General features: G+C 33.2%; 1 protein-coding gene and 1 long non-coding RNA gene across 3 annotated transcripts in view; one reads left to right on the top strand and one right to left on the bottom strand.

Moving 5' to 3' along the window:
* Positions 1-5386, bottom strand: part of LOC148309403 (uncharacterized) — a 52383-nt gene extending 46997 nt beyond the window's left edge. The window contains exons 1-3 of the long non-coding RNA XR_015837535.1: positions 4837-5386; positions 4187-4276; positions 974-1021 (exon numbers count right to left, since the gene is read on the bottom strand). This is a non-coding gene — a long non-coding RNA (uncharacterized LOC148309403). The remainder of the gene's footprint in view (positions 1-973; positions 1022-4186; positions 4277-4836) is intronic.
* Positions 1-24893, top strand: part of LOC148309402 (serum response factor homolog) — a 209195-nt gene that overhangs the window by 108811 nt on the left and 75491 nt on the right. The window lies entirely within an intron of this gene.

Raw genomic sequence — 24893 nt, 5'->3', positions numbered from 1 at the left:
AATCAAAAATCATCAATTTTCAGTTGTGCATGTTTTCGGAATGCCCAGAAAATGTACTATATCCCAGAAAAAGAGGCATATTTTTAACTTAATATTTACCCGCTACAGGGCAGAAAGTGTTGTTTTTGCATTTTGAAGAAAAGGTGTTGTTTAATTATTTTTTGAAATATACTAAATATTTTTCAAATGGAGAAAAAATCTTCAGGTTTTACCTAAAAAGATCTGTTGCGTAGTAAAAAGTTCAATAAGTGGCTAGATATTCATTTTTAAAACATTGTATTATATTTTTAAACTTTAAAAACGGTCTCCTGAAAAATCAAGTTTTCCGATTTATGACGTTTTTGAAAAGAGTGGGCGATATTAGTTCTTACTGTATTTTGCCAATTTAATTATATTTACTGTTTTTGACTTTTTATTATTTTCAAAACATTATTTATTTTTCAATGAAATATAACTAAATCTGTTTGTTATGCGCACATTGCTCACTGAAGAACGTGTTTTCATGTTATTTCGAGTGATATCAACGATCAGTCAAGACACAAAACGGATTTTACATATGTCCAACATTTGTTTATGAATGTAAATATTTAAACTGTCTTTCTATGACTAATACTTATTTTATTTGCTTCATTTTTTCATCTTATAATTTCGGTATATTATGATTTATTTTACTTTATTATGTTATTACTATTCTTACTTTATGTTCATTTGTTTGTGAAAATTAGTCTCCGTTATTAAATACATATTTTTTAACGTTTTTTTTGTTTGTTTATTTTTGTTAATTATTTGAAAACCAGTCTATAAAATCGATGTCAAATAAGTGTCGTTTTTATGTTTAAATTAAACCTTAAAAAAGGATATATAATGACCAGAAATTTTGGGGATTTTATTTATTATAGGTTATTTACGACTTAGGGATCACCACGACTGTTAACGAAACGTATATATTTAAAGTTAAACAAAAAAATCTTACCTTATCTCCACGTTTTTTCTAGTGATGTGCGCCACTGCTGTGCACCGTCTGTAAAAAAAGTAAAAAAAAATTAAAAAATATTGAAGCGTTTTATTAAGTCTCAAATCATCTGTAAAAAATGGTTTTAAAAAATATAATGAAAAACGCAATCCTGTCATATCAATCGTCTACGATCTATCGTCGTTTGTACTATTTTCGCATTTTTTAGCAAAGATACCTCGTGATTTAGACATTTAAAAAATTTAAATGACATATTTTTTTTACATCTCATGACACCGTCATAGGCTGGCTCAAGTGATCACTTTACACACGTGTAACATTCACCAATTCTACCCATTATTGACAACCACACTACTCAAATTCTTGGAAGTTCTGGATATATATATGAACCAATTTTGAAACATTATTCTTGAATCACTAGAACTTCACTAGAGACATCTATTGGGGAGATGAAAAGAAGCTTTTATAGAACTTCTAAGAATTTGACTAGTGTGGTTGTCAGTAATAGGTAGAAGTGTGTAAAGTGATATATTAAACCAGCCTATGACGGTCGGCAGCCCCGTAAATGCCCAGACTTCCATATCTTCTTCATCTTTGATGAGATGTCAAAAAAATTAAAAAGAACTCCTGTAATTGGAGATAATCCAGATTTTGTGAACAAGTATTTGGACACACTCAAAATGTTGTAATTTAAATGATATTTTCTCATCTTATATTAATCAGGCTTCAAAAAAACGGAGAATTTGGATCAATTAATTGTTTTTTTTTTAAGTTTTACTTGTTAAATACCACTGTACATCTATTCGGCTGTCCAAATTTAAAACACAGTAAGGGACATTTTTTGTAGTTTGTTTTTTTTGCATTTATGGACTAAGTAGACTCTACTTAGTCCAAAAATGCAAAAAAAACGTACTACAAAAAAAATGTCCCTTACTGTGTTTTAAATTTGGACAGCCGTATTGTGACACGCGAAAGAGGCCAGTGTCGGAAACAGTATTCTTTGGCTAACCAACTAACTAACTAACCATCACGCCGCTTCCCCGCAGGGGTAGGCAGAGAGAGTAGAGCGCCACACCACTCTGTCCTTGCAAACATTCTTCGCCTCTTCCACGTTCATGCATCTCCTCATACATACCCGCCGATTATTCTTTGGCGATTGTTAAAATTGAGTCATCTCGATGCACTCTGCTTATTTACACAATATTATTACAAAGCATGCATATTGTATGTATGTGCATACATACACATACCTATGTGCATGTACGTACATGTTAAAAGTATGCTCCATATAATATTCAAGTCGTGACATATAAATTACGATGATTCATGCGAACCGTGTACCAGCAAACCGAATGTAATCTTCTCAGTAATTCGTGCTGATTGTGTTCTAAGGGCTTCCAAAACTACATCTCACCACATTACTTTACATAAATTACTAACTAACTAACTAACCATCACGCCGCTTCCCCGCAGGCGTAGGCGGAGAGAATAGAACGCCACACCACTCTGTCTTTGCAAACATTCGCCTCATCCACGTTCATGCATCTCCTCATACTTACATACCCGCCGATTGTTACGACTCCTAACCTGACCGCTTTCAAGTATTTGGCATACCTGATCGTGCCAAGTTTTTCTCGGCCTTCCTCTGCTCCCTTTTCCAATTACATTCGCCTTATAAATTTGTTTTTCCGTTCTTTCGTCACTCATTCGTTCTACATGTCCAAACCATTTCAACACACCTTTCTTAATTTTATCGATAATGCTTTGCATTCTTTCCTTATTTCACTGTTCGAACATCTTTCGTACATCATTTTGTCGCACATTCTTCTGAGAGATCGCATTTCGACTGCATTCAGTCTACTTACATCTTTCTTTTGCCAACTCCATGTTTCACTTCCATATATTAGGGTCGGAACCAGGAATCCGTTGTGTACTGTCAGTTTAGCGTCTATGAAATCATTCAATATGAAATTATTAAATCGTACCGTTACGTGACAATATTACAAGCTAGAATTCCTGATTATTTAAAATCATTTCTAATGGATTAATTAGTAACATTTTGGTGAGGAGCTCCACATATCGCTCACTCCTTTCAAGAACGTCATAAATCAAAAATCGTCAATTTTCAGTTGTGCATGTTTTCGGAATGCCCCAAAAATGTACTATATCCCAGCAAAAGCGGCATATTTTTAACTTAATCTTTACCCGCTACAGGGCAGAAAATATTGTTTTTGCATTTTGAAGAAAAGGTATTGTTTAATTTTTTTTTTAAATAAACCAAATAATTTTCAAATGGAGAAAAAACCTTCAGGTTTTTCCTTAAAAGATCTGTTGCACAGTAAAAAGTTCAATAAGTGGATTGATATTTATTTTTAATACATTGTATTGTATTTTTAAACTTTAAAAACGTTCTCCTGAAAAATCAAGTTTTTTGATTTATGACGTTCTTGAAAGGAGCTAGCGATATGACCTTGTCGCGGAAAAATTGAGGCGGGATAATCGATTTCCCGCAACTTAATTTTCTTTTAACTTAACGTAAATTATTTTTTGTTGCTTAAAACAACAGTTTTGTGTTGAATCAATAAGTGAAATTTAATTTAAAAGTATGTTCGACATTTTGACATCCTGACATAGATGAGGAAGTCTGGGTTTTTACAGGGCTTATGACCTGCCATATGCTGGTTTAATGACAATGGCTAAACCAACCTGTGATAAGTCATAATCCCTTTAAATACGCAGGCATCCATTTTCTTCTTCATTTATGTTGAGATGTCAAAGATGTTAACAAAACGCCTAAGTGAAGAAAACCTACATTTGTAAACAAGAATTTAGACTCATAACAATGTTTATATTTTGTGCACATCTGCGTCGTGTAATTCTTCTGTTAGTCCCCGTCCACACTTAAGTGGTGCGAAGGGCACTGCGTTAGATTAATAGTGTCGGTCGTTGATAAAACAAATCACCCTGTTTTTCATATAATCACGATCGAATACAACCGCGCTGATTCGATGTAGTTCCCTATTCGCCATTTGGGTGCGGGTAGGGGCGCGTATGACGTTCTATCCTCTCTTCCTACTCCTGCGGAAAAACGGCGTGATGAAAGCAGTGTTAACAGACATTATCTTACTGCCGATATTTTTTTGGTGTTCAATTTTTTTCGCTAATGTTATACGGAAAATTCGATTCGAAGAAAAAGTGGATCGCGTTTCTTACCTTATTTATTCGTGTCGTACACCGTCATCTTGAATCCTTTCTTGTTTCCGCCATTTTACCTCTATGTAGGCTCTTCGAGTTTTCCCATATCTGTTTTTAAAAAAAACCTTATTATTTTCAAATATAACGAAAATGTGTTCAGTCGGAATGGTCCTTAAAGCGCAGGAGTTATCGCCTTGCCTTCATGTTAGTAACGGTCAAGAAAACACTACTTCAATACGATGCAGTGCCTTATGCACCACTGGTTGCGTAAAAGGGTTAGAAGAAGAAGAAAAATATAGCTTTTTTTTAAAGGAATAACCCGAAAAGCGTCTATTTTAGGCAGTTGTCTGCAGGTAGGATAGTAAGGATAGGAAAGGTAAATGTGAAAAATACGTCACAAACACCCAGATCAATTGAAAATAAATCTTTAAGGGAAATGTCTGTATTTCTTGCTGATGTAAAAATCAACCTACTCAAATCAATTACTGGATATGTTGGTACTAAATAGATAAATATACTATTTTTTTGGGAACTGTAATTATTCTTCGTTATCGGATTTTAATAAAAATCACCTACGCTGGATGATTCAAAATAATTAATTGTGACGAAATCGATTTTATATTCGAAATCAATAATTGAAAAAAAAATAATGTCGATTTTACACCCACCTGTCAACGTTTCTCTGCGCCACTGTCGATCCGCTTGAAAATGTCGATTTTTTTCTGCGCACCTCTCGCAGTTTCGTACGGAACGATCGTTTGCCGCCATTTTCGGCTTGGAATTTTCAAATTTTCTCCCGTTTTCCCGCCGTTTTGCTGCCATGTGCGCGGGCGCCGGGCTGCGCGGCGGCCACCTGTCACTCGCGTTACGCCAAAATGCTCTCTAATCCTTTCACCTTTCACGGAATCGCAATCGAGTTTACTCTGCGTACCGATATTCAAAAAATAATATTTTAAAACGTTCCATTTTTTGAGCACACAATTTGAATTCGCGGCGCGAAAATACATTTCAATTAATTTCTTCCATTTTAAATGTCATTTTTCAATTTTGTCTTTCACTGCACTGTATAAATATACTGTCGTAACGATTGTCTTAATTTTCAGCTCGGTCGCACTGTAATTTTTTTGTCCATTTTCATTTTTCACTACGTAAATCGTGTAAATTTTCTTGACGACGGACGTGAAGACACCCTCACTTCACAAAGGCCGCGGCTGTACTGAAGGCATTGGTACCTCCCCCTCCCCCTCCCTCCGCCCCTTCCTCCCTCGCGGCGAGGAAGACACGCCCACTGGGAGTGACGTCATCAAGGCTGTCCTCGCTGACTCGTCGAGGTGGCGAGAGTAGCGCGGAAAACGCAGAGACCTCGCAGGAAAGAGACGATTCATATCTATGGATCGGTTTAAATGTCGGTTGGTTTGATACGTTCTTTTTTGTTCTTGTCGGTTTTTTGGGATTGTTTGGCTGAGTGCGTGAGATAGTGCGGAGGCAGTGCTTAGCGGAAAAGTGGAATGGGTTCTTTATTGGCTGTTGAAAAAACACACGCGTTTCAATTAAATGAAAAATACTCGTATGTATTGTAAAAGTTGATACGTATGTGCGTATTCCTACGATATGTTGGATATTTTGTTGCAAATAACTGGGCTTTTTCAACGACTTTAAGGCGAGGTTTTACATAAAATACCTCGGATACTTGCTTTTTACGTATTTTAGTTAATTATGTACGCTGTTATGTACAATATTTGCTTTTTATTATGCACTGTTTATTGGATACTTATTTATAAATAAATTACAATATTACCACCGTAAATTGGTCGTATTTTATTTTTACGTTTGTAGGCAGCATTATGTACTTACTCATTTACGGCGTAGACCAATTTTACAAAAAATAAAACACGATTGTAAAATATAAATAATAAAGCCATATATTTATGGTAAGTATACATAACGTTGATTTTTTAAGTATATAAAAGCAGTGAAGATATTTAATTTTGGCATTTTGACTTATCAAGTTTTTCTCGGTCTTCCTCTGCTTCTCTATCACTAACCGAAAAAAACGAGGAAGACTAAGGAATACTTGGCATGATCAAGTGTCTCAAATACTTGAAAGTGGTCAGGTCAGGCGTCGGAGTAGTCGGCGTATATGTATGAGCAGATGTATGAATGTGGAAGAGCGAAAATTGTATGGAAAGACATATTGGTGTGGCGTTCTTTTCTCTCTGCCTACCCCTGCGGGGAACCGGCGTAATGGTTACTTTGTTGGTTCAAACCAATTTCACTGTTTCCTCAGTCCGATGACGTCGGTAACGACGAGACTTTGTTAATATAGATGAGGATGAATATAGAAGTCTGGGTATTTACAGGGCTTACGACCAGTAAATACGCAGACTTTTTAACATTACGTTGAGATGTCAAAATGTGAAAATTACTCCCTAAGTGGAGAAACCCAGATTTGTGAACAATAATTTGGAACCACCTAAAATATTGTGAATTTAATTTTGTCATCTAAAATCGGATACTTTGTGGGTTATTAAAATAATTGAAACAATTTTAATTAAAAAAAAAACCTTATCCGCACCCAATGGTGCATAGGGCACTGCGTCATATAAACGCAGTGTTATCTTGATCGTTTACACATGAAGGAAAGGTGATCAGCCTTCCGCTTCAGGTACCAGTCCAGGGTAATATTTAATAAATATTACAGTGAAAAAATCACTAATATTTATTTTACCCCCCTTGGGAATCGAACCCGAGACCTCCGAAACGGTAGCCGAGCGTGCTGACCATCACACTACGGAGGCGGACAATATTAATTAATTAACAATATTAGTGCATTCTTTTAAAGAGTTTTTCTGTGACGTAGGTCGCTTTTTGCCCATAGTTTCACGAGTTTTCTGTGTTCTTTGTATTATATCGTCTATCCTCTTATTTCTTTGCTATATTAACTGCCTTTGATGGATCTTTGGTGTAATATATTTAGACAGTTTTTTCTCTTTTTATTTTAAAATTCTCTTGCTTCTCACAATATACTATAGGCATGGCCTATGTGTGGGTGTACAACTGATTTTAGGCTATAATAAAGGGCACTGGCAAGAATACAATAGATATCAGAAATAAAAATAGATTTAAAGTACACATCTTTGTTAAAATACGGTGTTTGAAAATGATGCGAAATGCATCGAAACCCGTCACAGTAGATTTTAAGAAATAGTGGTGTTAACTTAAATTAAAAATACAAATATTTAATAGATTTATACTATCCACTGACACTTCGTGATGGAATTGCATTTTAATATATTATTAGATTAAAACCAATATTTTTAGCTTTTCCACTTTATTTTTATTTGACCAGCGACCGGGTTTCGTCGTTACCGACATCATCAGACTAGTCACCAGTCACCATCACCAGTCTGATGATGTCGGTAACGACGAAACCCGGTCGCTGGTCAAATAAAAATAAAGTGGAAAAGCTAAAAATATTGGTTTTAATCTAATAATATAAACAAATATTTGAAAAACAAAAATCGAAATGATGAAAATGAAAAAAAGTAATTCTGTACGTTATTAGTGTCTACTTAATTTGAACCTTTTCTGATCTATTTTTCATTATTTGAAGTCCAATTTTCTTATGTGAGCCACTTCTCTGACTCCTATATACCACATTTATAGATTTTATTTATTTTTATTTTTTTCATCATATATATATGTTATTGGTGATTTGTATGTCTAATCACATTCTCTTATATGGTCTAATTTTTTATTTTTATTTTTACAACATAGATGAACCATAGTTTTCGGAACGTCTTAATAGTATCTTTATATGTCTAACTTGGATAGGTACTCCTTTCATGAGTATCATTTTGTGGAAAGATGGGGAAAAATGGATATTATCGGTCTAACGAACCAATTTTATTAAATAAAATACTCCGATTTCTGTCTGATCGCCTGCACTTAAGGATCAATATAGTTTTCTTAATCTAAATTGTACTTAGTAAATACCACAATTCATAAAAATCTATTGTGTCAGGTGTTTTGATGCATTGCGTACCATAGATTTATGAACCGATCAATAAACGAACCAATTCTATTAAATATGACATTTAAATTTAAATTTTACTTTGTAAATATTAGTATTTTTAAAAATCTATTGTGACAAGTTTTTCCATGCATTCCGCACCATACATTTTGAGAAAAAGTTATAATAGCCAAATAAAATTTATATTATTTTTTGACATCTCATCAAAGATGAAGAAGAATATGGAAGTCTGGGCATTTACGGAGCTGACGACCGTCATAGGCTAGTTTAAGTGATCACTTTACACACGTGTAACATTCACCAATTCTACACATTCTTGACAACCATACTACTCAAATTCTTGGAAGTTCTAAATGTATGAACCAATTCAGAAACATTGTTATTGAATCACTAGAACTTCACTAGAGACATCTATTGATTAGATGAAAAGAAGTTTTTTATTTAGTAGAAACTCTTCTTTATAAGTTTGGACACACTCAAAATGTTGTAAATAAAATTTAAATTAAAAATTGACAGATACAAAAAAGTAACTGCCGAATTAACTGATGAAATCAATGCAGTTTCCTACCTAGATTTGGTCGGAAGGGGTTTGTGGAAGCCACGCTTTATTCTTTAAGCACCAGCCCTGAAAGGTTTCCTCCGCTCTCGTTCATCATTTTATCTGCAAATTGCGCAGATTTGCGTTTATTACTCGAGCCTTTGTTTCTCTGTCGAGGCGTGGGTAACGCTAGACGACCAGGCGACCATAAAAGGCGAGAGGATAAGCAGAGACGCGGGGGCGGCCGTGACGTCACGCTGTGGTACCGTGCGCCGCACTCGACAACCTCAGACAGGTGTAAACACGGCTTTGTTATCATCGTAAATATTATTATCTGGCTGTCGTTGATCTATGACCGATTCCCTTTGAGGCCTTTTGTCCTGCGGTGATCGGTATCCCGCAGGGTCGTGCGTTGGGACCTCTGAGATGATCTTTTGTTTGATTGAAACATTGACTGGTATCCGTCGGAGTGTTGATATACCAAATTGGTTTTCATCTTTACCGGCAGTTAAACCACGTTTTTAAGGTTAAAAACTACGGTATATGACATTAGTACAATTAACTACTTAGCAGTAGTGTTTGATTGAAACATTGACTTGGATCCGTTGGTATACCAAATAGGTTTTCATCTTTACCGGCAGTCAAACTACGTTTTTTAGGTTAAAAACTACGATATATGACTTCAGTACAATTAACTACTTAGTAGTAGTGTTTTTTTTAAACAATGACTGGGATGCGGTCAGGGTGTTAGTTTAGCAAATAATTTTTCATCTTTACCGTCAGATAAACCACTTTTTTAAGGTTAAAAAGTATAACTGATTTTGTTAAAACTCAGATAAAGGTGTATTGACAACTAGATAAAAGATATGTTTCACTTATGTTATGTAGGTAATTAATGAATTAATTATGTTATTAATTCATTAATTATTTCGTCGTTCTCCACAGGGGTAGGCATAGGTAAGAACAGTAAATATGACCACCATTTTCGGTTTCTAAATGTAACAAATCCTGTTTTACTATTATTTCATCATACTTTTCGCATATCGTCCAAAGCAGATCTGTCTAAAATACCCAGACTTTCTTTTTCCTAACATTATCATTCCAAAATATAGATTCATTCACATTTTATTAAATATCTTTTATTTATCCCATTTTTTATGTGTTTTTCTTCTTGTTTTAGTGGTCAACCGTTTATAAAGATATCATGTATCGTTCTGCCAATACTACGCGATATTTACGTTGCCTTTTATGTTCATACTTATAAAATTTTCGTGGGTATTTTTTTTTAGTATAATTACTACTTGAGAATTCAGACAAACTTTGTATGGGCATATCCAGTATCTAATGGATTCCTTGTTTAATGACATTTTGCATACTTAATTTAAAATAATGGTGCCTAATTTGTATACCCTTTTGTGGCCAGTGACCTCAATACACGTACTGTTTATTTTGATATATTAAACTAAGGAATTTTATATTGTTTTTTGAAATTTTTTTAAAGGACATGTTAACGGTTTAACTTCAGGAATTAACATAACCAAATAGGAATGTGATTTGTCAAGTTTTTTAAAGGCAAACGACTGAAATGCGTATTATTTTTTTCTCTTTCTCTTCTTCTGTGTGTCATGTCAGGTCCCCCCAACTTTGACAATAATTTATGTATTAATTTTAACCCTCCACTGCATAGTGTATCAAATTTGTTACATACCCAAAATTTAGAGTTAAAACGTCCTTCAAAAATATAAGCAACCATTTTTCGTTGTTACTGATTAGATACATTCATAACTAACGTATATAGTTCATAATTTAAACAAAAGACGCGCCATGAATAATAACTTCACTTGTCTCTCGAAGACGAACTGTCAATGCAGTCATGCTGTCATGCAAAAAAAAAGTCATGCAGTGAAGGGTTAATTCAAAGACAGATTTTTCGAATCTACTAAGTTGTATTTTATTAACAAAAATACATTTAAAAAAATATACTGTGATAATTGTTTCGCCTTGTTAGGGCATTATCTAACGAATGTCATTCGTATTATTTTTTGACATCTCATCAAAGATGAAGAAGAATATGGAAGTCTGGGCATTTACGGGGCTTACGACCGTCATAGGCTGGTTTAAGTGATCACTTTACACACGTGTAACATTCACCAATTCTACCCACTATTGACAACCACACCACTCAAATTCTTGGAAGTTCAATATATATGAACCAATTTAGAAACCTTGTTCATGAATCACTAGAACTTCACTAGAGACATCTATTGGTGAGATGTAAAGAAGCTTTTTATTAAGCAGAAACTCTTATATTAGTATGTGAGATCCGAATCCTGGATTATAATCACACACATGAGAAACGCCAGAAAATACCATTTTCATTTTTATTATTAAGCTTATAATTTGACCAGATAATTTATTTACAACATTTTGAGTGTGTCCAAATACTTGTTCACAAAATCTGGATTATCTCCAATTACAGGAGTTATAATATGAAAATAACTCCTGTAATTGGAGATAATCCAGATTTTGTGAACAAGTATTTGGACACACTCAAAATGTTGTGAATGTCATTCGTTTGAGAATGCCCTAACAAGGCGAAACAATCGTCACAATATTAATTTTTTGTATGTTTTTTGTAAATAAAATACAACTTAGTAGACTCAAAAAATCTGTTTGATTTAAAATTAATACATAAATAGAAATGGAGTTCTACAAATTAAACGCCATACCAATAAATATATGACAGTAATTTTCATTTGAGAGTAATCTCTTGCCTTCGGCAGCTCTAAACAGTGCCTCGACTGTCCTAATCTCCGTCCAATCTCGAATCAAATATTACCTTAGACCGTTGATCCTGTTTTTTGTATTTCCTTGGTTGATTTTTTAAATTTCAAATTTGGGTTTGAATTCCTAAAAAGTGGCCATTCAAAGTACCTACTCTAATATGCTGGTTAACGCCTTGCGGCGCAGTTCGGCTCCTACACTGACCGGTCATAAGTACTGTCCGGCGATCTGTTGACGCGGGGGCGGGCGAAACCGGTCAGCGGGAATAATATTATATATTGTATACATGGCGTGTCGTTTGTCAAAATGAGAGATTCACATTTATTATCGCTTGTTTTATTGATAGTTTTATGTAATCCTAAGATTAACTCGAATTTATCCGTATAAATTATTGCAGCAACGTATTTTATTGGCATGTTATCTTTGAGATTATTTTGTAGTACAAGATAAACTTGATTTTTTTCCCAATGTTATTTTTCGCTTGTTTATTAGTTTCAGCTTAGTAAAAATATTTACATTAAACAATTTGTATTATAGGTGTCTCAGCTTATTTTATTGTGGTTAGACTTGATTTATTTTTTTATATCACATTATATATGTCCGCCTCCGTAGTGTAATGGTCAGCACGCTCGGCTACCGTTCTGGAGGTTCCGGGTTCGATTCCCAAGGGGGGTAAAATAAATATTAGTGATTTTTTCACTGTAATATTTATTCAAAATTACCATGGACTGGTACATGAAGCGGAGGGCTGATCACCTTTCCTTCATGTATAAACGATCAAGATAACACTGCGTTTATATGACAGTGCCCTATGCACCATTTGGGTGCGGATAAGGGTTCTATATTTTTATATAGCATTAAGTTTTTGTTTACGTTTTTTATTGTTTCTGTTTGTTTTTTTGTTAACTCTTTAAATAAAAAACAAAATTACCTGATATTTTAAAATTCATTATATCTGTCCATCTATCCAATATATAGAAAATATCTATCTATTATTTATTTATTTTAAATCTTAAAATTTATTGTGACCCGGTGTTTCAAAATGATTCAAACGTATCGAAAGACGTGCCACAATAGATTTCAAGAAATGGTGGTATTTACCAAGTAAAACTTATATGTCCGCCTCTGTAGTGTAATGGTCAGCACGCTCGGCTACCGTTCTGGAGGTCCCGGGTTCGATTCCCAGGGGGTTCAAATAAATATAAGTGATTTTTTTACTGTAATATTTATTCAATATTACCCTGGACCGGTACCTGAAGCGGAGGGCTGATCACCTTTCCTTCGTGTGTAAAACGATCAAGATAACACTGTGTTCATATGAAGCAGTGCCCTATGCACCATTGGGGTGCGGATAAGGGTTTTATTATTATTATTATTAAAACTTATACAAGTATTTACTATTCTTACTAAGTAAGAATGATATTTTTAGTTACAAAGTTATTTGAGTAAAAAAAAACGTAGCAGGAAGTGGTTTTAACGGTAAATAACCTATTTTTGTTTTGTTTCAGGTAAGAAAAAAAACATTATATTGTCAATGAAAACATTCCGGTTCAGATTCGGGTGAGTGTAATACAATATTAATATATTTTTTGGCATTTTTTCCCATATTCCCGTTATACTCGTATATACTGTATCCTATTTTATAACAATAAGTAAGTGCTTTGAATAGAGTGATTGCAAATAAAAATATGTCTATCCAAGCTAAACTGGCAGTTCACAGCGGAGTGCTAGTGTCAACACTCATACATGGAAGTGTAACATGGGATTTATGTTTTAATTTTAAATCAAACAGATTTTTTGAGTCTACTAAGTTGTATTTTATTAACAAAAACACATAAAAATTAATATTGTGACAATTGTTTCGCCTAGTTATGGCATTTTCAAACGAATGTGAAGATCAAATGGACTGACAGTCCTTATGTAGCTATACAATTGACAGTTTTAACATGTGCAAAAAATCTGTGTTCGATTTAAAAATTAATACAAAAATTAAAATGGAAGAAGGATGAAATGTGAGTGAACGCTGTTCAAATGCGTTTTTTAAGATGAATGTGTGGAAAATTGTTGTATAACACTATTGAAAATGAAGATAAAGAATGGAATGTAAGGCTGAACTAGGGATAAGTTTTTTCCTGTGGTATTTTGCGTAAATCAAACGCGTACCTAGATCAAAGGAGAGATGGAAACTTGCATTGAATTCCATTTTACTGTGGGACAGTCGCCAATGATTGAGCTTGCGTGTTGTACATGCGCAGTGCCACCTCAGCTACTAATTTAAATAAAGTATATGTGTATATATATATATATATATATATATATATATATATATATATATATATATATATATATATATATATATATATATATATATATATATATACATATATATATATATATATATATATATATATATATATATATATATATATATATATATATATATATATATATATATATATATATATATATATATAAATATATCAAATTTAGCTAAAACAAATAAAACCATAAAGCTGGAAGTGTAGCATGAAGTTGGCAAAAAGGGGTAAAAGTTGACTGAATGCAGTCGAAATGCGATCTCTCAGTGTGGCAAAACCATGTACATATGATGGATGTTCGAATGCTGATATGAAGAATGAATGCAAGGCTGTGATAAGCATTACCGATAAAATTAAGAAAAGTGTTTTGTGATATTAAAGGCATGTAAATCGAATGGGTGAAGGAAGAATAGTAAAACAAATGAGGTGAATGTGGTTGCTAATAGAAGCAGAGCTAGACCGAAGATAACTTGGCGTGATCGAGTATTTCAAATACTTGAAAGTGGTCAGGCCACAGGAGTTGAAATAATCGGCGGTTATGTATGTAAACATAAAATATTTATTCTCTAGTTATTTTTTCACTCTTATTATTTATTCAATATTACCCTGCGCTGGTACCTGAAGCGAAGTGCTCATCACCTTTCCTTCATGTGCTAACGATCAAGATAACACTGCTTTTATATGATGCAGTGCCCTATGCACCATTGGGTGCGGATAAGGGTTTGAATTTGAATTTTTGTATTTTTACGTATTATATATTATCGTATATTTTCTTTTATTTTATATTGCAAGTAGATTCTCGCTTTGTTTGTAATTGTTAAGCACCCAGTCGGTAGATTTACGTGTGATGAATGTGTGTGGTAAAGGGTGCCAACGGTTTGATAACGATCGTAGCAATAGGACGAATGTTAACTTACTCTGGTATAACGTTAGTTTTCCATATGAACTGTATTCGTATTTTTTCTTTTCTCTTTAAGTAATTAAACTTTTCACAATATTTTGAATATGTCCAAATTTTTGTTATAATATCTTATTAAATAATGTAGTTATTTTATATTCTTATTGTCAATGCAAACAACAATATTTTTAATAAATTCATATCAAGTATGTATAATTTTTGATATAATATCGCTCACTCCTTTCAACAACGTCATATATCAAAAATCGTCAATTTTTAGTTGCGCATGTTTTCGGAATGCCCAGAAAATGTACTATATCCCAGCAAAAGCGGCATATTTTTAACTTTATATTTACCCGCTATAGGGCAGAAAGTGTTGTTTTTGCATTTTGAATTAAAGGTATTGTTTAATTATTTTTTAAATATGCTTAATATTTTGCAAATGGAGAAAAAAAAACTTAGGATTTTACCTAAAAAGATCTGTCGCACAGTAAAAATCACACTAAGTAGCTTGATATTTATTTTTAATACATTTAAATACATTTCATTATATTCTTAAACTTTAAAAACGATCTCCTGAAAAATGAATTTTCTTTTATATGACGTTGTTGAAAGGAGTGAGCGATGTATGCAATGATCTTGAAACCCTTTCATTATAAACGCCTATAATTTAAAAATCGATCGAATTGGCCTTGCCTGTTTTCAATCGATGACTTTGAACAAGTAAATATATATATAGTATATATATATATATATATATATATATATATATATATATATATATATATATATATATATATATATATATATATATATATATATATATATATATATATATATATATATATATATATATATATTCTGCACGTTTTTTATATTTTAAGAGTCATTACTCTCGTCTGTTAATTTTTTTATAACCTCAAGATCATTGACCCATCTCATGCACAGCACTGCATATCTAATAGCTCCCAATTTACCCGGCTTCCTTAAACGGAAATGACGTCACGCGCGTGTCTGACCCCGCGGCCCGGAAGTCCGTTCTGCGCATGTCCTGAACTCGTTCGCCATTTCCCCTGTCACGTGAGACGCAGAGAGTCACGTCCTAAGCGCTGGTGTTGGGTTCAACTCGTTTATTAGGCGATTAGAATGCTCGGCTTGTTGAAGGATATTTATTTTACTATTAGTCCTTTTCTGTTATTTGATTGTATAATTAATTAATTTAATGTCGTTTTAATGGTGCTTTTGTGTAAAAAATATGGCCTTTTGTTCGGATGGCTTGTTTCAATGATCAATAGCTTAGTGTGCAGGTGTATAAAACATATTTTTAAAATCTGGTAAGGCCTTACTCTCAAACATCAAATTCAGTAGGCGACTACTACTGCGCAAAGGGGCCACACGTGCATAATTTTATTTGTAGAATGTTCATTGTTTTTTTTTAGAATATACTAGTATATTGAAAAATATTACCTCCTTACCCTTTAATAACTCTTTTTATTAAAACCAGATATTTATAGTAAATAAATTCGGAAAGTGTCGGGTTGTGGTCCCGTGGTTAGTGTACTCTTAAGCCACTCTTAAGCCAGAGTTTCTCGGTTCGAACCCACTCTACCAAAATTTGATACCTATTTCTAATAATGAGCCGCTTAGGCTCACAGAAATAGTGTGAAATTGAAATATTTGTGTAAAAAATAAAAAACACAAATATATCCTTAAAAAAAAAAATACTTATGTTTATTATGAAAATTTTAATGAACTGATGATGGAATGATTTTTCGAAACCGGTAGTCACAAATAAGTGTTTATAAAAGTGGTATTACACAAAGTAAACAGTGGATGATAAGGAGAGGGTTTTATATACTTATTTGTTATTTTATCATACAAAATATCGCTGTTAAAATCTTTTCTCGTATATTATCTACTTTCTCTCTAGTGTCACACGTTGACTGCTTCCACTCACGTGCTTCGCACGTGTTGTTGGGAGCATATCCGGCACGAACACGCGACGGCGGGAGCATCCGCCCCTGGTCTGCCAAGACACGCGGAAGTAAAGAGTTCGTCGCACCTCTTCCACATTATCGGAAATTTATCAAAATATCATTGTTAAAATAAGGAATGAATGCAAAACTGAGATAACCACTATCGATAAAATTAAGAAAGGTGTGTTAAGATGGTTTAGACACGTGGAACGAATGAGCGAGGAAGGAACGGTAAAACAAATTTATGAGGCGAATGTAAATGAAAAAAGTAGCAGAGGAAGACCGAGAAAACCTTGGCATGATCAGGTATGCCAAATACTTGAGAGCGGTCAGGTTAGGAGTCGAAATAATCGGCAGGTATGTATGAGGAGATGCATGAACGTGGGAGAGGCGAAGAATGTTTGCAAAGACAGGGTGGTGTGGCGTTCTATTCCCCTGCTGGGAAGCGGCGTGATGGTTAGTCAATTAGTTTTAAGTGTATCCAAATACTTGTTCATAAATCTGCATTATCTCCAATAGTGGGAGTTATTTTTCATACTATTTTTTGACATCTCAACAGAGATGAAGAAGAATATGGATGTCTGGGCTTTTACGGGGATTACGACCGTCATATATATATATATATATATATATATATATATATATATATATATATATATATATATATATATATTTTTTTTTTTATTTATTATTTTTTTTATTTTTATTTTTTTTAAAACCCTTATCCGCACCCCAATGGTGCATAGGGCACTGCTTCATATAAACGCAGTGTTATATTGATCGTTTACACATGAAGGAAAGGTGATCGGCCCTCCGCTTAAGGTACCAGTCCAGGGTAATATTGAATAAATATTACAGTGAAAAAATCACTTATATTTATTTGACCCCCCCTGGGAATCGAACCCGGGACCTCCAGAACGGTAGCCGAGCGTGCTGACCATTACACTACGGAGGCGGATATATATTTATATATATATATATATGGATATATATTATATATATATATATATATATATATATATATATATATATATATATATATATATATATATATATATATATATATATATATATTTATATATATATATATATATATATATAAATATATGTATATATATATATATATATATATATATATATATATATATATATATAAATATATATATATATATATATATATATATATATATATATATATATATATATATATATATATATATGTATATATATATATATATATATATATATATATATATATATATATATATTTATAAATATATATATATATATATATATATATATATATATATATATATATATATATATATATATATATATATATATATATATACATATTTACACACATTCTCGTATAAACATTTGCATACTTTAATTATTTAAAATTTCGTTGCTTAATTGAATGCAATGATTTTTGTATAACATCATAATAAACTAATACGAAACTTCGTTTTCTGCATTCTTTAAACTCAACTCAACATAACAAAAACTCGCCTAACTCAACATCGCTAATCAGATGATTTATAGCCGTGTTCCTTGTGCAGAACTCTAATGCATAAGCGTCTCAATTAAAAAATAATTTAATATCTGCACACACCAGTGGCGTGCACAGTGAATTTACCCTTAAATGCATGCATTAACGGCATGCCGTTGCAATTATGCAACAACAATTTCACGTAATTTTTAATTAATGCTTTACTTAGTAAATACCACTATTTCCTAAAATCTACTTTGACACGTGTTTCGATGCATTCCGCACCGTTTGAAAATGATGCGGAATGCATCGAAACACGTGTCACAGTAGATATTAAGAAATAGCGGTATTTACTTAGTAAAATATTAATTGGAATGGATAGATTTTACCACAAAGTGACTGCCGAATCAATTAATGAAATTTCTCATCAGTTGAAACATGCTTTCGTCGCCTGAAATTGTTATAATTCACTCAGTTGCATATTTGCCACCCTTGGAATTAAGTCAGCCTTTTTCAACTAGTTGGCGCTTGAAGTACGTCCTTGACATTTGGTTATTGTTGTCAGAGATTAAAGTTCAAAAATATAATACAATGTATTAAAAATAAATATCAAGCCACTTATTGAACATTTTACTGTGCAAAAGATCTTTTTAGCTAAAACCTGAAGGTTTTTTCTCCATTTGAAAAATATTAAGAATATTTAAAAAAAGAATTGAACAGTACCTTTTCTTCAAAATGCAAAAACAACACTTTTTGCCCTGTAGCGGGTAAATATTAAGTTTAAAATAAGCCTCTTTTGCTGGGATATAGTACATTTTCTGGGCATTCTGAAAACATGCACAACCAAAAAATGACGATTTTTTTATTTATGACGTTCTTGAAAGGAGTGAGCGATATGTCACGCCGGTAAGTTAGGATATGCACCGCTTTTCTGCCTGTATGGAAGGCACGCCCCTGGCAGACACGAATACAAAATTCCATATCAAATATCGGTTATTAAAACGGGGTAATAAATTTTCCCGGTGCTTGCACTAAGCGCGATTTGAACCGTAAAAAGGTTAATTAGCGTTGTTTGAAATATCTGCGCGATCGCATACCTATTGTCTACACAGAGATATGCAATTATTCCGTATCTGTTCGGGCGCCATATTTGCGAAATGACGTTATGAATAACGGTCGATTTTCGAATTGGGTTCCATTTTTGGAAGGCGTTCTAGAACCGTTTTCGAATTTTGAATATCGTTCGTATTGCGCACACGATCGCGCGCTTCCGTTTGGCGGGCATTTTGATTCGGCGGAAGCGCATCGGGCGCCATCTTGCAATTTGGGCACGAGCCACGGCACGTGCCCTTCCTTGAATGTGCCAAATTATAATATTAACTTTTTTGTTTATTTTTTACGATAATTTTACTAAATGAGTACTCACCTAATATGAGTTAATGTGTGAGTGGTTATATTATGTATTGATTCGACAATCACTATGTGAAATAACATGTTTTTATTTAATAATAAAGTAAATGTAACTTTGTTTTAAAATCACTATTAATATGTTATTATAACTTTATTAGAATCATTAGATTTAATTCATTAGAATCCGAAACATACTAACCATCGACAACCTAAAAAGAGTTTACTATGCTATCGTACACTCACTACTACAGTATGGCATTATTGCATGGGGAGGCTCATACAACAACATACTGAACTCAGTGAAAATAGTACAGAAAACCATAATTAAAGTTATCTTGAAAAAAAAAACATATTTCCAACAAAATTATTATTTGAAAAATTTCAAGTCCCAAAAATAGAATCCATTTATAAAAAAACCGCAGTTTTGCAAATACTGAAGGGTAACAACTATTTAAATTTAACAAATAATTTATCATCGAGATTGTCAAACGATATTTCTACTCCAAAATGCAACACCAAGCAATTTCAGCAAAACTTCAAATATTTGGCAATCAAACATTTCAATAAACTCCCTAAAGAAATAAAAAAATTGATGATATAAAAATCCTTAAGAAAAAAATTAAAGCTCTATACATTTAAATCTTTAAAAAAAAATTTAAAAAAACTATTATATCTTTTATTATATAACATTAAACCACGAGTGTAAGTCCCTTTCCAAGCACAAGAGCACAGACTCTTTTATGGAGAGGCACAGCGAATCGAAATATAAAAGTTCTCCATATGTATAAATGATTCAAATGTATTATGTTATAAATAAAAATGTAAATATATTATATGAATAAAAAAATAATAATGTCTGCCAGTTTTGAAACTAACCGCTTCTTTATCAAGACTAATTAATGAATTCTTTTTCAGTCTTGATAAAGAAGCGTTTAGATTCGAAACCGGTAGACATTATGAATAAGTTATAAAAAAATATTTATAGTGATTTTAAAACAAAGTTACATTTTATTTATAAATTGAAAAATCACAAAGTTAGTGCTTCAAATATAAATTATATGTTTTTATTTATTTAAACTTCATGTATAGAATATAACTAAATAAGCACATTGGCGGGCTTATTGCTGAAAAGAAACACAAGTTGATTATTTGAAAAAAAAAAATAAACACGCGTTTAATACCATTTGTTGAGTTTTATTTCATTACACACCTAATCACATGTAGATGAAAACAACTGTAGTTTTAGAAACTAGTAGTGTAATGAAATAAAATTCGAATTCGAATTCGTGTAATGAACTAATATACGTTTAACCTCGGCTCGTAACGCATGTCTGTATTGAAAACTATAGTGCATGTTGGTCTTCAGGTCGACCAAAAATCGCATGTGTTAGACATTTTGTGTAGTTTTGAGTGTGTAAATGGTGCTATGGTAGTGAAGGGTAGTATTGTTTGCATGCTGTGTTAGTGATTGTCCTGACGAAGAGACGGGTACGCCTCGAAACCGGTAGACGTAAAAATCTCGGTGAGTGGTTATATACTAATTTTATTAACATTTTTGTAAAAAAATAAATAAGTAAATAAAATTCAATAAGTGAGTGGTTATATACAAACATTACTAACATTTTTGTAAAACAAATAATAATAAAAAAGTAAAAATGACTAACCACAAAGTAAATGCTTTAAATACAAATATTATAACATTTAAGTTTCATACTGGTGTTTTCATGGTGGAACTGCATTTTATATAATGAAATGATGAAAACTATATAGCTTTTTTCACGTTTATTTCATTTGACTTATGAGTCTCGTCATTGCCAACATCATCAGAATGAAGTAACAGCGAAATTCATTTTAACTAACTGTCATGCCGCCTCCCCACAAGAATAGTCAGAGAGAATAGAATGCCACACCGATCTGTCTCTGCAAGCAATCTTCTCCTCTTCCATGTACAATACATGCATCTCCTCATTATCATCCGCCGATTATTCCTGATGTTTTTCAAGTATTTGAAATACTTTATCTTGTCAAGTTTTTCTCGGTGTTCTTTCCTTTCTATTACCGACTACATTCGCCTCATAAATTTGTTTACTACTATTTCTTCACTCATTTGATTCACACGCCCAAACCATTTCAGCCATGAGCAAATGCTGAGATGTTCCTGAATGGTCCACACTAGATTATTCCTCCTGTTACCAACACAGATTAAAATAAAACATTGTTTTACTAGAAGAAATAAAAATCCACTCAATGATCTATAAACCTTATACATAATAAGCAAAATAAATAATAAATGCAACTCCCATCTAAAAAAAAACCATGCCCGAACCATATCAACTCACCTTTCATAATTTTATCGATAATGCTTATGTCACCATTGCGTTCTTTTCATATATCACCATTCGAACATCTATCATACATCGTTTTGCCGCACATTCGTCTGAGAGATCACATTTTGACTGCATTTAGTCTATTTACATCTTTCTTTTGCTAACTCCATGCTAAACTTCCATACATTAGAACAGAGTGAATGGTGTACTGAAATCACTTATAGCAATTAAAAACATTTCCCCGAGAATTGATTGAACAGCGATATTTAATATAATAAAATAACAAATACAGAAAATGCATGAATCCCCTATTTTACGTTTTTTAAGTGACTGTAAAAAATTAACTTAAACGAAGGAAAACTGTTAATGGCAGTGTATTAAAAAATATATGTTTTTTTTTAAAATCATGTACATGAGATTTTTCGAACATCCATCATACATCGTCTTAGAAGCGTTTCTTAATTTTAGTTCAGAATACGCGCCTCTGAAACACTCGTAGCTACAAAGTAACCATCTAAACACAGCGCGCTAAAATGCATTTCAAAGGAAAAATCTCTCCATGTAGCAATTCGGTAGGATAGTATCGGGTAGAATACCATTGTATTAGGTGTTTTCTTTGCCCAGCAGCAAGCTGGCGATTGTACTACGCATTTCCGAGCCTAGAGCACTCGCACAAGATATTTGGGCGGCATTTCTGGTCGTGCGCGTGAATTATAGTGTATTGAAATCACCATCGTCCTTGGGATGCCTCGCCAATTACATACAGGATCACCATATGTTACTGCGCAAGAAATTGTAGTATGCAGCGTACGCCGGGTCCGAAAACAACTCGCATTCCTCCTGGCCACACCAAAGGACTCGTACTCTCTCGCAACAAAATATTAATCAGTCGATGGGGTTTTTTGTGGTCTCCGGTGGAATCCAACCTCGAGCTATTGTATTGTATTTGCCCTGGTCGGCATCAATTCCCGATCTGCTGTCGGTGGAATTGTTTACCAGTTCGCTGGCTTTGAGTAACAAGAGGTCTTTCCGGTATTTTTCTCGTAGCGATGTACGGCTGTCCAAACTCAAAACACAGTAAGGGACATTTTTTTTGTAGTACTTTTTTTTTGCATTTTTGGACTAAATAGATTCTACTTAGTCCAAAAATGCCAAAAAATAAGTACTACAAAAAAATGTCCCATACTGTGTTTTAAGTTTGGACAGCCGTGTAATCTCACGTTCAAATCTTCCGTGATTCTATCATAATAATGTGTGCAAGGAAAGATTTGTTGATGAATGTTGACAGATCGTTGAACAATTCACACTATCTGCGGGAAGGGTAATTTTACCGTTTCACTCGACTTTTGGTGTTGGGCGGGAAGGGTAATTTTACCTTTTCACTCGACTCGTCGTAAATTGCGTGTAAGTTATTTTTACGCATGACTTTTGCGGCATCTTTTGATCTCATATCGATGTATACAGTATGGTTAAATGTTATCCTTCTTATCAGAGGTGTTTATCTCTATTATGAGCGCGAATCCGCCAGCAGATAGTGTGCTCAATGTAATCTCTCTTTTAAGAGATGCATGAATATAAGAGAGGCGAAGATTGTTTGCACAGGCAGATAGATCTCTCTGCCCTGGTTATTTAGTTAGTTCAAACAAATTTCACGAGAAGAACAAATCCGGAAATTTAATTTAAAAAATATATATATATATTTGTGTTTTTGTTATTTACACAAATATTTCAATTTCATACTATTTACGTGAGCCTAAGCGTCTGTTTATTAGTAATAGGTATCAACTTGTGGTAGAGTGGGTTCAAACCGAGAAACTCTGACTTAAGAGTTCGCGACACTAACCACGGGACCGCAACCTGACACAATTTTGAACAATGATTCGGACACAATCAAAATATTGTGACATATCGCTCATTTCTTTCAAGAACGTCATAAATCGAAAACTTTGATTTTTCAGGAGAATATTTTTAAAGTTTAAAAATATAACACAATGTATTAAAAATATATATCAAGCCACTTATAGAACTTTTTACTGTGTAACATATATTTTTAGGTAAAACCTGAAGGTTTTTTCTCCATTTGAAAAATATTTAGTATATTTAAAAAAATAATTGAACAATACCTTTTCTTAAAAATGCAAAAACATCACTCTCTGCCCTGGAGCGGGTAAATATTAAGTTAAAAATATGCCGCTTTTGCTGGGATATAGTACATTTTCTGGGCATTCCGAAAACGTGCACAACTGAAAATTGACGATTTTTTATTGTGTGAGCGATATATACCTCGTCTTTCTTTTCACCCTTGTTACTTGAGCGCCCTACCCTTCGATCAGCCCGCTTGTTCCCTTCGTCTCCAGGCGATGGGACATTACGCATTCAGGCGACGTATTGTTAGGTTAACGACTCGGATAGTTCGGTTCGGAGAGACTGCTGCCCGCTGCCCGCTGCCCGCTGCCCGCTGCCCGCTCCGCTGCCCACTACGCTCGTAGGATCAAACCAGATGACTGAAAAACTCGTCGGGAAGCCGGAGTAGAGTATTGCGGTCCCCACATGTGTGCGGAAAATGTCAAAATGAATTATGTAAAACACGGCTCCCGTAATTGACCGTTCATATTATTTATACCGACCAATATGAATTTATTAAAATAAAATAAAAATTATAATGTGTTTGCGATATTTACGCGGTGTACAAGTTCGCTTATAGGGGGTGACAAGACATCGACCCTTTTACGTTATTAATTTATCGCTTGACCATATTAATGTTTTATTAAATGATTTAAATGTACTTTACCACTTACGGATTCGATGTGATGTATCTCTTCCTTATACATCAATGTAGGTACCTATAATAATTGTATTTAAAAATAATAAAAAAAACATCCAAAATATTTGGAATGGTCCAAATTTTTGTTCACAATTTTTTTCCCAATTAGGAGATGTATAAAAAAA

This window comes from Brachycentrus maculatus, unplaced genomic scaffold, assembly GCF_059751285.1.
Source record: "Brachycentrus maculatus isolate JH-2025_06_01 unplaced genomic scaffold, ASM5975128v1 h1tg000124l, whole genome shotgun sequence".
Lineage (NCBI taxonomy): Eukaryota > Metazoa > Arthropoda > Insecta > Trichoptera > Brachycentridae > Brachycentrus > Brachycentrus maculatus.
Note: the sequence above shows the minus strand (reverse complement) of the source record. Positions and strands in the feature narration are given on the sequence as shown.